The following is a 14,095-nucleotide window of genomic DNA, read 5'->3' as shown; positions in this document are numbered from 1 at the left end:
AGGTGATGTTAAGCAACAGAACCAGGAGTCCAGTCTGGCCAGTGAGGAATTTACCCCTGAAACGCTGACGTTCACAAATCCGCTCAGTCCATCTGTCCGGATGGAAACCCGTCTGAAGGAACATGCAGCCTGACAATGTGAAACAAACGGTTGGAAATTTCAGTAATTTCCTACGTTAAAATGCCGAACACACTTGAGAAGTTCTCCAGTGTTTGTCACGCGTCGTTGTGAAATCGTGTGGTTGTCAAAACAGCTGATGAAAAACAAACCTTTGTTTTCTTTTAGAGAAAACCTATCCAACACAGGATGTTCCCTCCTTCTCGCTCTTCCACATTCCCTGCACACGTTGGAGTCTGATCTCGCAGGCTTAATAGTCGCAATCTCGGCTGTTTGTCAAAGGGCTGATCAGAACCTGTTTCCTTATCCAGGTAAACACCTCCACAGGATTAACAACAACAACAAAAATATTGTGGGTGCTGATTTACTTATTTACCGGATGTGGGCGTCGCTGGCAAGGCCAGCGTTTATTGCCCATCCACAATTGCCCTTCAGAAAATGGCGGTGAGCTGCCATCTTGAACCGCTGCAGCCCCTGTGGTGTAGGTACACCCACTGTGCTGTAGAGAGGGAGTTCCAGGATCTTGAAACAGCGACAGTGAAGGAATGGCGATCTATTTCCAAGTCAGGATGATGTGCGACTTGGAGGGGAACTGCCACGTGTTGGTGTTCCCATGTGTCTGCTGCCTTTGCACTTCCAGATGATAGCAGTCGGGGGTTTGCCTGCCGATTAGGCAGTCCATCCAAATGCTCACAATTTATTACGAGAAAATCTTTTCCACACGTTATCTTTGGTTCCTTTTCGAATGAATTAAAATCTGCCCTGGCTGGTCACTGATCCATGAGCCAGTGGGAACAATTCATCTTTATTTACTTTCTCTAAACCCTCTTGACAGTTCTGTCTGTGGAGTGATTAAAAATACCGAATTCCAGACGTGGGATTTGAACAATGAGGGACTGTAGATCAATGATAAGGGAAGTGATACTTTGATAATCAGATTAGGAAATAGTTTAAAAGTTATGAAATCCGTCCAAACCTGTGCATTGCTGGTTCAGGAGCACAATGCGTCACTAGGGCGTGGGAAACCTGGGTTAGATTCCCGAAGTTGCCGATTCTGTAACAGCGTCACAGTCCCTAAATTATTTTATTTTCTTCAGGTTACTTTCAGTTTGCTTTCTGTTTTAGTGCAGTGATCTTGTAGTTAGGGAAATAAATTGATTTCAGCATGATGGGCGGATTGGTGATTCAGGGGTAGAATTCTTATTTTTCATCAAAGAAACCTGGGTTCGATTACAGTGAATGCATAACTCAATGTCTTCAATAATGTTTCAAGGATCAAAGTTCTGGGACAGATAAATACCCATTTTCTCACTGATCCATCATATGTTTGATGAACACAAGTCTATAAAACTGAGATTTAAAATTAAAGTGCTGATTCCCGATGGGATCTCTGAAATTCCCCTTTGCTGAGAGAGATGTTTCCTAATTTCACTCAGGAAACGTCTTGTTTTTTGACTGAGCCCCAACGCCCCCCTCCCCGTCCCCCAATTCCGAAATTCCCACCATCGCAGAGGTTTCTCTCTCTGACACTATCGTCTTAACATATCGGAAACATCGATCAAATTGCTCATTAATTCGGGAAGAACGGCTCCCTTTGTTCGTGGTTTATATGAAGGGGCTGTTCTGTGGTTTATTTTCTGGAATTTAGCAGCGGTTGAGGGGAGGCCACGAGGCAGAGTGTGAGAGAGATTCAAAACACTGCAGGAGAATGATGAGGAGAGGGTGCTGACAATAGGAACTGAGTTCCCGATCTCCCAATCCTTATTTTCCAACGAAAGACATAGAGTCAAACTCAGACCCTGAGGCCATGGATCTGGGATTCAGCGGATCATCCAAAAATCGAATTGAAAAATATACAACCACGATATTTATTTACATGGCACTAGCATCAGTTCCAGTATCGTATTGCCTGACCGCGTGGCCTAATGGATAAGGCGTCTGACTTCGGTGGTATTTGCAGAGGTTATCAGAAGATTGCAGGTTCGAGTCCTGCTGTGGTCGTTTTATATGGAAATCTGTTTAACTTCCTGAAAACCGCGGTCTCACTCGTCAGCTGAAGGTTCTGCCTTTCCTTCCTAACATGGCAGGGCTCTTTCTCAAAATGTCTGCTCTTGTTAATTTGTGCATTAATTGCTAACTCATTTTGTTTATCTGATCAGTTTCGTTAAATTGTTGATGTGTCCAACTGGAACAAAAGCTGTGCATCAATCGGTTTAATAAAATGCTTTGGGAGAATTCCAATCTTCTCATGAAGCGGCTCGATCATTAGCTGAATCTGCTGTCACTGGACTAACAATACAGAGGTGCCAGGCTAATCTCTGCGGGCACGGGTTTAAATCCCATCAGAGCAGATTTAAATTAAAATATTTCCTAAATTTGGAATTAAAATCTCGGCACAGTAATGGCGGCTATGAAACTATGATCGATTGTGGTAAAAACCCACCCGGTTCACGAATGGCCTTTACGGAAAGAAATCATCCGCACTTCCCTTGCCTGCCCTACATGTGACTCCAGACCCACAGTAATTTGTTTCACTCGTAACTTCAAGGATAATGTGAGATGATCAACAAATGCTGGGCTTGCAAAAGACGCCCATACACTATGAAAAATTAAACAAGTGGTAAACAGACACGACATGATTTTCAGGATGTCTACCTTTTCCCTTGAAGAATGAAGGCTGGGGGGTGGTCTCATACAGGTCTTTAAAATTATGAAAGATTCTGGGAGGCTGAATTCAGGGAAAGTGGAGCAGAGAAGTATCGATAACTATGTGTCTCGCTCTCACACACAAGACAACGGCTGACGGGTCGAATGCAACGTTATAACTACTTAACTGTGCATCGGCGACTCAGAAGAGCGGTAAATAAATTCCATCCGCAATGTCTCCGCGGCACCCTCCAGATTCCGTGGGAGCACTGCCGAACAAACTGTAGTGTCGTTCTTGAAGGCAGCTCCACCAGCATTCAGGCCAAACTCCTGAAAAATTAAGATAAAAGCAAAATACTGCGGATGCTGGAAATCTGGAACAAAAACAAAAATACCTGAAATAACTCAGCAGGTCTGAGAGCATCTGCGGAGAGGAATACAGTTAACGTTTCGAGTCCGTATGACTGTTCAACTGATGAAGAGTCATTCGGACTCGAAACGTTAACTGTATTCCCCTCCGCAGATGCTGTCAGACCAGCTGAGCTTTTCCAGGTATTTTTGTTTTTGTTCCTGAAAAACTAAATTGCATGGACTGCACACTGTGTCCGGATAATCGAAAAGCGCCGCATCCGCCAAGTCCTGTTTCCTCAACTCTCAAATGGACAACATTCCAGGGGAGGCCAAAGAAAATACTTCAAAGACACTCTGAAACGTTAATTCAAACGCTGCAGCATTTATATTAATGACTGCGAGGAACTTGCTTCTCACCATTCAAAATGACCAAAATCTGTCCCCAAGCTGCAGCGCGCTGTGAGTCCCCAGGTCTTAATGATGAGGCAGAACAGCGGCTAAGAAGAAGTAACAGGAACCAAATCCTGCACTCCGGATCTCACTACCTCGTGGGACATCCTGTCCCCATGTGTCCTAAGGTCTGTGGGCCGAGAATCGGCCTGTTCACTCTCATGAAGGCCCATGGCAGAAACTCACGGCCCTGACTGGATGTCATCCTCGTATCGAGGGACAGACGATAACCACTGCTTATTACATAATACATATAAGAAGAGGTCATCTCCATCCATAGTATTTCTACAACTGTCCCCGAATAATATGAACAAGTCTCCTCTGTTGTCTCTGATCTGTCAACTTCACTATATCAGAATGTGCTGCCATCTACTGGCCGCAACAGAGCGGTAGAAATTCACGTTGTCGGTGTCGCGGAAACAGGTCAATGTGAGGAATTTGTGATGTGACGGAGCAGACATAGAAATGCAAATATGAACTATAATTTAGGAAACACAATTAATTAATTTATTCCCATTGAATCGGCAGCAGTTACAGGCCAACTATTGCCTGGAGCAACTGAGACGATTAGATAAACTGCATTTAAGGGAAGCCTAGATAAGTATAGGAGGGAGAATGAATTTCAGGGATAAACAGAGAATGTTACATGAACTATTCTAGGTGGAGGATCTTGTCGGGCAGTTTGCCTGTTAGAACAAATGGCCCACTTTCAGTGAGGTATATTCTGGTTTGAATGAATCCAGATTTGCAAAGTGTCTCCGGGACTGACATATATGTAATGAATCCCACATCCAAACTGTGAGCTAAAGACAGAGAGACCCAGAATGAATCATTAACTTAAGCCTGGCATCAGTGACTGACTGATACACATTGAATCGCACACTCTCACAGTATTCAATGGACAGAATGATACAGAATGAATCATACACACAGGCACATCACCAGAATCTGACAGATCCACGATTAATCCCGAAAGCAAATCCTGTCCCAGGGACAAGCGATAAAGAATTAATCCACAGAGACCGACAGATAAACAATGAATTCCAAACTCATATCCTGTTCCAGAGACAAATTGGTACTGAATGAACCTCACACACATGCACATAGAATAGCTACAACAGAGAAGGGGACTATTCGGCCCTCTGTCTCTCCTGAGATCCTTCAGCAGAAACTCAGCTATCCCAGTCCTCAGCCCTGTCTCCATAGCCATGTAAACTTTTATCTTCAGGTGGCTGTCCAGTTCCACTATGAAAGCCCCGAGTGGTTGCATATCTTACTGATTGGACAGAGGAGTTGATCTTTCATCGGTCCAGTGGAATACAGGCCAACTGAATATTAGTGCAATTTCTGATATGGATAAATTTCAAATGCAGTTCATTTATCATTTTGCCAATATATCAAGAGATTCAAACTAGTTCTGTTAAAGCAGAATGACAGTGAGTTCAGTAAGAAATGTTTACAAAGTACAGCAATTTCTTTCTGCTCACTGTACACACATATATCGAATTGTTTCAAATAGCAGGGGCGGAAACTGCAGCCCGCAGTCTTCACGTTAGCATTGACCTGAATTTCAGTTTTGTGGGTAGAGGGGTACAGGGAGCGCGGATGTTATTGTGGGAACTGAAGTCACTTTTCCTGTGAATGGAGCCGGTTAAAGAGCTCGGGCCGGCCTGGGAGTCCTAGAAACCGGGGTCAGTGGGTAGCCTGGGGAGAAGACAGGCCCCAGAGACAGGAAATAAGATTTGAAAGAGAAATGGGGTGCGGGACGGGGTGATGCGAGGAGGGGGAGGGAGAGCCGGGGAGGGAGATAGGGAGGGAGACAGCGAGGGAGAGAGGGAGGGAGTTAGAGAAGGGTGGTGCTGAAGGAAGAGAGGCAGCGGGCGGGAGGGAGGGAGGAACTTGAATTTTTCCACCATATTTTACAACCTAAGGAAGACTTAAAGCCTCACGGCCAATGGTGCGGGAGCGGAGGTGTGTCTTGGTAAGTGAGATTGCTGCTTGAATGTGCACAGCAACATCCCACCGCAGCAACCTGATCAATGACTTTATAATCTGGTTCAGAGATCCTGTTTGATGGATTAATATTGATCCCAGGACTCCGGGTAAGACTCCACTTCTCTTGTTGTAAATAGTCTGGTCGGATTGTTCGCATCCGTCCGATAGGGGAAATGGGGTTTCGGTTTAAATTGTGGTGTATGAGTGAAACAGTTATGTCTCTTTATTGCCCCTCTGTGGGGCATTACACAATTTGTGAAACATATTTGCCTCTTCTAGAATTTCAAGCAGTTGGAAGCACTGAAGAAGTCCTGGTTCTATCTTTACTAATTCACCTGAACTGTGATAATGAAATATAACATCTTCCAGGCAGTGGAGATATAATATCGGCACCAAAAATACTCACACACCACCGCGGATGTTGTTTTTTTCCCCCAGGGAGACTCGGTTGAAGAGTTTCCCTTTTTTGTTACTCTGAGCTTCTCAATGTTGTAATGCTGTCTGCTTCATTCCTGGGAGACAAGTGGGAATCAGAAATGATCACTCCCTCCCTGTGTGACTCCGACTGATACAGTTGTTATCATTAAGGTCAGTCAGCCTCTGACGCCTTATCAGGTCCAACATTTGACTCAAAGTTAACGTTTTCTGTCATCTACACTGGGAAGCGAAATTCCTGCTGCACTCTCTATCCCTGCCGTGATAAAAAATCCGTCTCTTTCAACTGTGGGTGTCTATCTCTCATTGTCTGTGACACCTCTTCAATTAACAATCTACTTCTGCTTCTCCTTACAGAGTGCAATCTCTTCTGTCTTTTTTCCCTATGCAGTGAACTATGATTCAGTCAGCTGCTCCCTTGCTTTTTACAATGAGGAGGTTGTGAGTTCAAAACTCATTCCCGGATCCTGACCACAAATTCAGGGTCACGCTCTAATGAATTCTTTGCTGTTACTGGTGCCAGCTTTTAGACGATATGTTAAACTGAGCTGACATCTGCCTTCTCACGTAAAATATACAAGGCACAATTTCGGAGAGGGGCGGGGGAGTTATTCCATGATGTCGGAGACATTCAAAACAGATCATATTGCCTTCATCACATTGCTGTGCCTGGAACCTGACTGTGTGCAAATCCTTTGAAAATTTTTTCAAACACATGATGACTGAAATCCTGTTAGGAAAAGACAAGTTATTATTGAAAATTCTGCTGAGTGACCTTCATTGGACAGCAGAGAAATCAGGTGAGGAATTCGAGTAAATCGACACCAGAGAACAAGTCACCGTCAAAATAACTTCCGTCCATCTTAAGAGAGTCGCAGTTCCCTGTATGTGAATGTGGATTAACCCCTTATATTCCCTCACAGACTCTGTGATCCCCAGGCCTTTGCGAATTCCAAAAAAAAGCTTAGACGACCTGAGAGCTGAGCAGTCGGGAGAGGGGATGGGAGTGGGGCGCGGGACTGGGGACAGAGAGGGAGGTGCGGGAGTTGGGGGTGGTGGAGGTGTGGTGGTGGGGGTTGAAAGCCATGGCGCAGAGTGATGAGTGTGAAAACAGCCGAATTTAAAGGTCACAGGAAAGCGGTGCCTGGAGCTGCCCCGAGAGACAAGCTTTGGGTTGTCAGTAAAAAGATCTCCTGTAATAAAGGCACAAAAACAAAAAGAGGAAATGCGGGGAATATTCAGCAGGTCCGAAAGCAGCTGTGGAGAGATATTCCTGTCGCCAGGATGTAACACTCCAATTGGATACTTCACGTCGCTCAGATCTTACACTCTCAACACCTCCGTGTGAGGAACAGGTCGGGCGGGAATTGGGTCTTTGTTGATTTGAGCAAACAGAGCAATGCAGCAATGAGAAGCTCCTCACCCCCCGGCGGCTTGGGGAAGGATGGGACTCAGATACAGGAACCTGACAGGTGCTGAAAAAAGGAAAATCACATCGAGTTTTTGAAAGCAGTGACAATGAATGTGGAATTTAAAACCATTTATGCAGAAGTACCAACTGAGTCAGGTCGGCCGAGCGGTCTAAGGCGCTGCGTTCAGGTCGCAGTCTTCTCTGGAGGCGTGGGTTCGAATCCCACTCCTGACATTTTTTTCCTTCAGCACCTTCCAAACCCGAGATCTCCACCACCTGGGAGAAAAAAGGCAGCAGATGCATGAGAACAGCAGCAAGCTCCCCTCCGAGCTACACACCATCCTGACTTGGAACTGTATCACCCTCTCAAATCCTGGAACTCCCTTCCTAACAGCGCTGTGGACCTACTTACACCATATGGGCTGCAGCAGTTCAAGAAGGCAGCTCACTGCCAGCTTCTCAAGGGGAATTTCGGTCGGCCGAGCAAGACTCGAGGCAACCGGATCCCCTGAAAACAGCTCAGAAAGTAAACTGGATCCAAAAGCAACATACTACGAATGCTGAAAATCAGAAATAGTAACAATCAGAAAGTGCTGGAAATACACAACAATTATACAGCATCTGTGGAGAGAAATATAGAACGAGCAGGATACAGCGCTCCAGATGCAGATCTAAGTGCAGTTGCCCTTCTCGACCGGAGTGGTCATGGATTTCGAAAGTGTTGTTTAAGGAGGTTTGTTGAATTCCTGTATGCATCTTGTAGATGCTTCACACTCCTCGACTGTGCGTCGGTGGTGGAGGGAGCGAATGTTTATGGATGTGGTGCCAATGAAGCTTTCTCCTGGATGATGCCAAGCTTCATGAGTGTTGTGGGTGCTGCACTCCACCAGGCAATTGGCGACCATTCCATCACACTCCTGACTTGTGCCATATAGATACTGGACAAGGTTTGGAGAGTCAGGAGGTGAGTTAATCGTTGCACAATCCCTCGCCTCTGACCTGCCCTTGTAACGACAGTGTTTATAAGGCTAGTCCAGTTCAGTTTTTGGTCATCAGTAACCCTCAGGATGTTGAGAGTGGGCGATTCAGTGGTGGTAACGCCATTAAACGTCAAGGGCCAGTGGTTAGATTCTTTCTTGTTGGAGATGGCTATTGCCTGGCACTTATGTGGCGTGATTGTTACTTGTCATTTTTCATCCCAAGTTTGGATATTGTCCAGGTCTTGCTGCATTTGGATATGGACTGCTTCAGTATCTGAGGAGTCACGAATGGTGCTGAACTTTGTGAAATTATAAGCGAACATCCCCACCTCTGACCTTATGATGGAAGAAAGGTCGTTGCTGAAGCAGTGGAAGATGGTTGGGCCGAGCACATTACCCTGAGGAACTCCTGCAGTGATATCCTCGAGCTGAGATGACTGAACGCCTTAGGCATGACTACAAACTAATGGAGTTTTCCACCTGATTCCCATTGACTCCAGTTTTCCTAGCGCTCCTTGATGCCACATTCAGAGAAATCCGGCCTTGATGTTAAGGGCAGTCACTCTCACCTCTCCTCGGGAGTTCAGCTCTTTTGTCTATACTTGAACCAAGGCTGTAAGGAGGCCAGGAGCTGAGTGTCCCTGGCGGAACCCAAACTGTGCATCAGTGAGCAGGTTATTGTTAAGCAAGTGCCGCTTGATAGCACTATTGATGACCCCTTCTATTACATTACTGATGATCGAGAGTAGACTGATTGTGAAGTAATTGGCCCGGTTGGATTTGGCCTGCTTTCTGTGTACAGGAAATACCTGGTCAATTTTCCACATAGCCGGGTAGGTGCCAGTGTTGTAGCTGTACTGGAAAAGCTTGGCTCGGGGCGTGGCATGTTCTGGGGCACAAGTCTTCAGTACTATTTCCAGAATATAGTCAGGGCCCATAGACTTTGCACTACCCAATGCCTTCAGCTGTTTCTTGATATCACTTGGAGTGAATCGAATTGGCTGAAGACTGGCATCTGTGATGCTGGGGACCTCTGGAGGAGGCTGAGATGGATCATCCACTCGGCACTTCTTGTAGCAAATGTATATCGCTTGTGCTGATGTGCTGAGGTCCTCCATGATTGTGGATAGGGATATTTGTGGTGTCTCTTCTTCCAGTGAATTGTTTAATTGTCCATCACCATTCCCGACTGGATGCAGCAGGACTGCGGATTTTAGGTCTGCCTGTTAGTTCTGCGATCGCTTAGCTCTGTCTATCACTTGCTGCAGATGTTGGTTGGAATGCAAGTAGTCCTGTGTCATAGCTTCACCATGTTGACAACTCATTATCAGGTAAGGCTGGTGCAGCTCCTGGAATGCCCTCTTCACTCTTCATTGAACAAGGGTTGATCACCTGGCTTGATGGTAATGATATAGTGGGGAATATGCCAGCCCATGAGTTTACAGATAGTGTTCGAATACAGTTCTATTCCTGCTGATGGCCCACAGGGCTTCATGGATGTCCGGTCTTGTGTTGCTAAGTATGTTCAAAATCTATCCCATGTAGCACGGTGGTAGTGCCACACAACATGATGGAGTCTGTCCTCAATGTGAAGGCGGGACTTCGTCTGCACAACTTCTGTGTGATAGTCACTTCTACTGATAGTGTCGTGGACAGATGCATCTGCAGCAGGCAGATTGGTGAGGATGAGCTCAAGTATGATTTTCCCTCTTGTTGGTTCACTCAGCACCTGCCACAGACCCAGTCTCGCAGCGATGTCATTTAGGACTCGTCCAGCTCAGTCACTCGTGGTGCTACCGAGCCACTTTTGGTGATGCACGTTGAATCCCTCCACCCGGAGGACATTCTGTGCCCTTGCCATCCTCAGTGCTTCCTCCAAGTGGTGTTCAACATGCAGGAACACTGGTTCATCAGCTGAGGGAGGGCGGTACGTGGTAATCAGCAGGTTTCCTTGCCCATGTTTGACCTGATGCCTTAAAAATTCATCGGGTCCGGTGGCGATGTTGAGGAATCCCAGGGCTACTGCCAGCCGACTGTATACCACTGTGCCACCACCTCTGCTGGGCTTGTCCTGCCGGTGGGACAGGGCATATCCAGGGTTAGTGATGGTGGAGCCTGTGGACGTTATCTGTGAGGATGAATATTTCAGGCTGAAGCTTGCCTAGTCTGTGAGGCAGCTCTCCCAATTTCGGCACTAGCCCCTGAGATGTTAGTAAGGAGGACTTTGCAGGGTGGACAGGGCTGAGACTGACGGTGCCGAGGTCGATGCCACCTGGTCCGTCCGGTTTCATTCCCTTTTTTGTGACTTTGTAGCGGTTTGTTACAACTGAGAGGCTTGGTAGGACATTTCAGAGGGCAGTTAAGAGTCAACCACATTGGTCTGTCTTCGACAGTGCGATCAAGTGGCGCTAACTCACCAATCACCTGCTCACTGAAGCTCAGTTTGGTTTCCGCCAGGGTCACTCAGCTCCCGACCTCATTGCAGCCTTGGTCCAAATATGGACAAAAGAGCTGAACTCAAGGCGTGAGTTGCAAGTGACGACAGTTGTCTATACAGAAGCATTTGGCAGAGTGTGGCATTGAGAAACCCAACAAAACTGAAGTCAATTTATACAAGGAGGGAAACTCTCCACTGGTTGGAGTCGGCCCCGGGATTTCTAATACATTCCAAAAGATTTCTAGCATTCACAATATTTCGCATTTTGTTAATTTTCTGTGGGTGGCAATGAAAGGATATGTTGAATACTTTTATTGTGGCAGCTGGCTCGTTGGTCTAGGGGTATGATTCTCGCATGTGGTATTTGTTGTGAATTAATATGCGAGAAGTCACGGGTTCAATTCCCGGACGAGCCCAACCAGCATTTTAATACATTAATTCATGTGCTCGCGGCGGTGCCAGTTGGGGAAATCAGGACCAGGTTTGAACATCCGCGAAATCATTGCGGAAAATAAATCACAACACAGAAAACCAACGCAAAGTTTCTCCTAATGCATCGAATACGGCAACTCTCTCCTTGTGGGTTCAGTCAGAGGCTGATTGCAGTCAGTTACAGTCTTGAGTGAAAAACCATATTTCAGTTGTGTTCCGGTACTTGCAGTGAGTCGGAAGGAGCTTCTTTATTCTTCCCGATGAATGTATGTTTCGGTCTTTCCGCGGTGGGTTTTCACACTGTCTAGAAACATGTTGGATATCGTGTTGAAGTGTTGAAGTGATTCACATCAGTCGATTTACAACAGTTCCTACCTGATGTGATGGAAATGTATTTTATTGACAAACTACATGAGAGACCTGGATGGTTATTCAGGACCTGAAACAGGCAGGATCATTTAGTTCAACAGTTCATGGATGTAAAACAGTACAGGAGGAGGTTTAATAAGGCGACCGCACGTGGCGAGGTGGCCGAGAGGTTAAGGCGACAGAGTGCTAATCCATTGTCCTTTGCACGCGTGGGTTCAAATCCCACCTTCGTCGTCAGTTTATTAACTGGTTCTTCGTGAACGCGGTGCTTTTTTCAGAAGGCATGTCTGAAATCACTGATGTAATCTTTCCGAGACCAGGTTTCCAGAGGTGGTGGCGTTGGGATAATGTCGCTAATCACTCCATGATTATCTGAATTTAAGGTTGATCATCCATTGTGCTTCCCACGCGTGAGTTTAAATCCTGTTTTTGTGTGGGACTGCATTATGCAGAAAGGAAATCTGAAATTACCATCAGACCCAAGTTATGACGTTTCCTGTAATACCGTGAATATCAATGTTTCAGGGTCGAACTGGTTGAAAATTTTACGATGATTAAATAACATTCTAGCTTCGTTTTTTAGTCTAGCGGGCTGTGTGCAAACCATTTAGCTTGTACTGGGGTGTTAACAAGAAGCATTGGGAATCGAAATTCCTGCTACAATCTCTCTCCCTGCCGTGAGAAAAAGTCGGTCTCTTTCAACTGTGGGTGTTTATCTCTCATTGTCTGTGACATTTCTTCAATTAACAATCTACTTCTGCCTCTCCTTGGAGTGAAATGTCTTCTGTCGTCTTTCCTTTGCTGTGAATGATGATTCAGTCAGTTGTTCTCTTGCTCTTTACAGTCAGGAGTTTGTGAGTTCTATACTCACTCCAGAGTCCCGAGCACAAATCCAGGCTGACGCTTTAGTGCAGTAATCAGTGAATGCTTCACTGTTAGTGGTGCCATCTTTTAGATGATATGGTGAATTGAGGTGCCCTCTGCCTTCTCAGCTGCAGTATACCAAGCAGCATTTCGGAGAGGGGCGGGGGAGTTATCCCATGGTGTCGGAGCCCACATTCATTCCTCAATTAAAATCACTTATTAACAGATTTATTGTCTTTAGCACGTTGCTGCTCCTGGAAGCCGGCTGTGACCATATTTTTAAACAAATTGTTCCAAAACATGGTGATTGAAATCCTGTCAGGAAAAATCAAATTCCTATTGAAAACTCTGCTGAGTGAGCTTCATTGGACAGCAGAGAAATCAGGTGAGGAATTCGAGTAAATCGACACCAGAGGAAAAGTCAACGTCAAAACTGGATCACCTCTTGCGAAGATCAATGAGTAAAAGCTGAGAACTCCGCGCATCATCATTTCATTGACCAGAGGCACTCACGGAAGTGTTTTGTAAAATGTGTCTCTAATGCAAACCTGAAGGAATGAAACCTTCCCAGTTCATGGTGATACTGGGGATGGAATTCCATTTTTTAAATAAGTGATTAAGAATGAACGATCATGTCTGTCAAAATAATGATTATCTATGTCTTTGACGTGATGATGTCTCCGCTATGCTGATAATCTTGACCTTCTCATGGTCTATGTGTCAGGGAGGACGCCGCTGTCCAAATAAGCATGGGAATTATGGCAGGGTGTCCTGTATATCCGACATAATGAAGCTAATATGTATAAACTTCACTATATCGGGTGCAGATAAGATATTGGTTTTCGTTTTTGTTACTCAGATATTCTTAGAGTGATAGAGAGCAAGGGAAGGCCGTTCAGACCATGGCCTGAAATGGGCTGAGAGAAAGGGGAAATCCTCGACTGGTGTATTTTTGCAGCACTTCTGCTGCGCCCGTGTTTGAAATAAAACGATTTGAGAGATTGGGTACAGATTGAAGTGTTTACTGGAAGCAAGAAGCTGATGTAAATTTATTTTGAAGCAAATTCAGAGGTGATTTTGTGTCACAGACAAATGTTATTTTATAGTGTTAATGAGAATTTAAATAAACTGAGTATGGTTTCAATCCATCGATCGCTGGGTTAGGAGGCCAGCACGCTTCTGCAACGCCAGTCTCCTCCGAAGCAACATTTTTCTACTGCCTATTACCGTTGTTTGGTAGCCAAACACATATTCACTTCCTCATTACTTTTTAAACAGGAGCACAACTATTGGGAAGCTCACCCAAGCTCCACAAATCCACTTACGCTACCATGAATGTACCAGACAGAGAAAGTCACACAAGAAAGTAGCAAGAGACTATCAGGATAAACACAATTGCTGACACTAAAAGGTGCCGAGCAAACCAGCAAGATATTACAATGGAGAAACTGATCATTTATGAAAAGGTATTTCCTGCTGCATAAAGATGGGGCCTGTTTTAAATGTAATTCCTATTGCGTAACTGCGCTCCCTGCTGTACCACTGTTCCCTCTGTGGTGAAACTGTGATTCTGCCGTTGAAACATCCTCACTGTCGTTGTGTAAAATG

At 45.4% G+C, this 14,095-nt stretch overlaps 1 protein-coding gene and 3 non-coding genes across 5 annotated transcripts in view; 3 read left to right on the top strand and 1 right to left on the bottom strand.

Moving 5' to 3' along the window:
* Nucleotides 1–14,095, bottom strand: part of LOC144670298 (uncharacterized) — a 940,207-nt gene that overhangs the window by 109,612 nt on the left and 816,500 nt on the right. The gene's annotated exons all lie outside the window — the stretch shown is intronic.
* Nucleotides 2,029–2,118, top strand: trnar-ucg (transfer RNA arginine (anticodon UCG)). The gene is given in 2 exon segments: nucleotides 2,029–2,065; nucleotides 2,083–2,118. It is a non-coding gene; the product is annotated as a tRNA-Arg (tRNA).
* trnal-cag (transfer RNA leucine (anticodon CAG)) lies at nucleotides 7,557–7,639 on the top strand. The gene has a single exon. It is a non-coding gene; the product is annotated as a tRNA-Leu (tRNA).
* On the top strand, nucleotides 11,776–11,857 carry trnas-gcu (transfer RNA serine (anticodon GCU)). The gene has a single exon. It is a non-coding gene; the product is annotated as a tRNA-Ser (tRNA).

Source organism: Cetorhinus maximus, chromosome 31 (genome assembly GCF_964194155.1).
Source record: "Cetorhinus maximus chromosome 31, sCetMax3.hap1.1, whole genome shotgun sequence".
In the NCBI taxonomy this organism is placed as follows: Eukaryota; Metazoa; Chordata; class Chondrichthyes; order Lamniformes; family Cetorhinidae; genus Cetorhinus; species Cetorhinus maximus.
The sequence above is the reverse complement of the archived record's forward strand: the minus strand, read 5'-3'. Positions and strand labels throughout refer to the sequence as shown.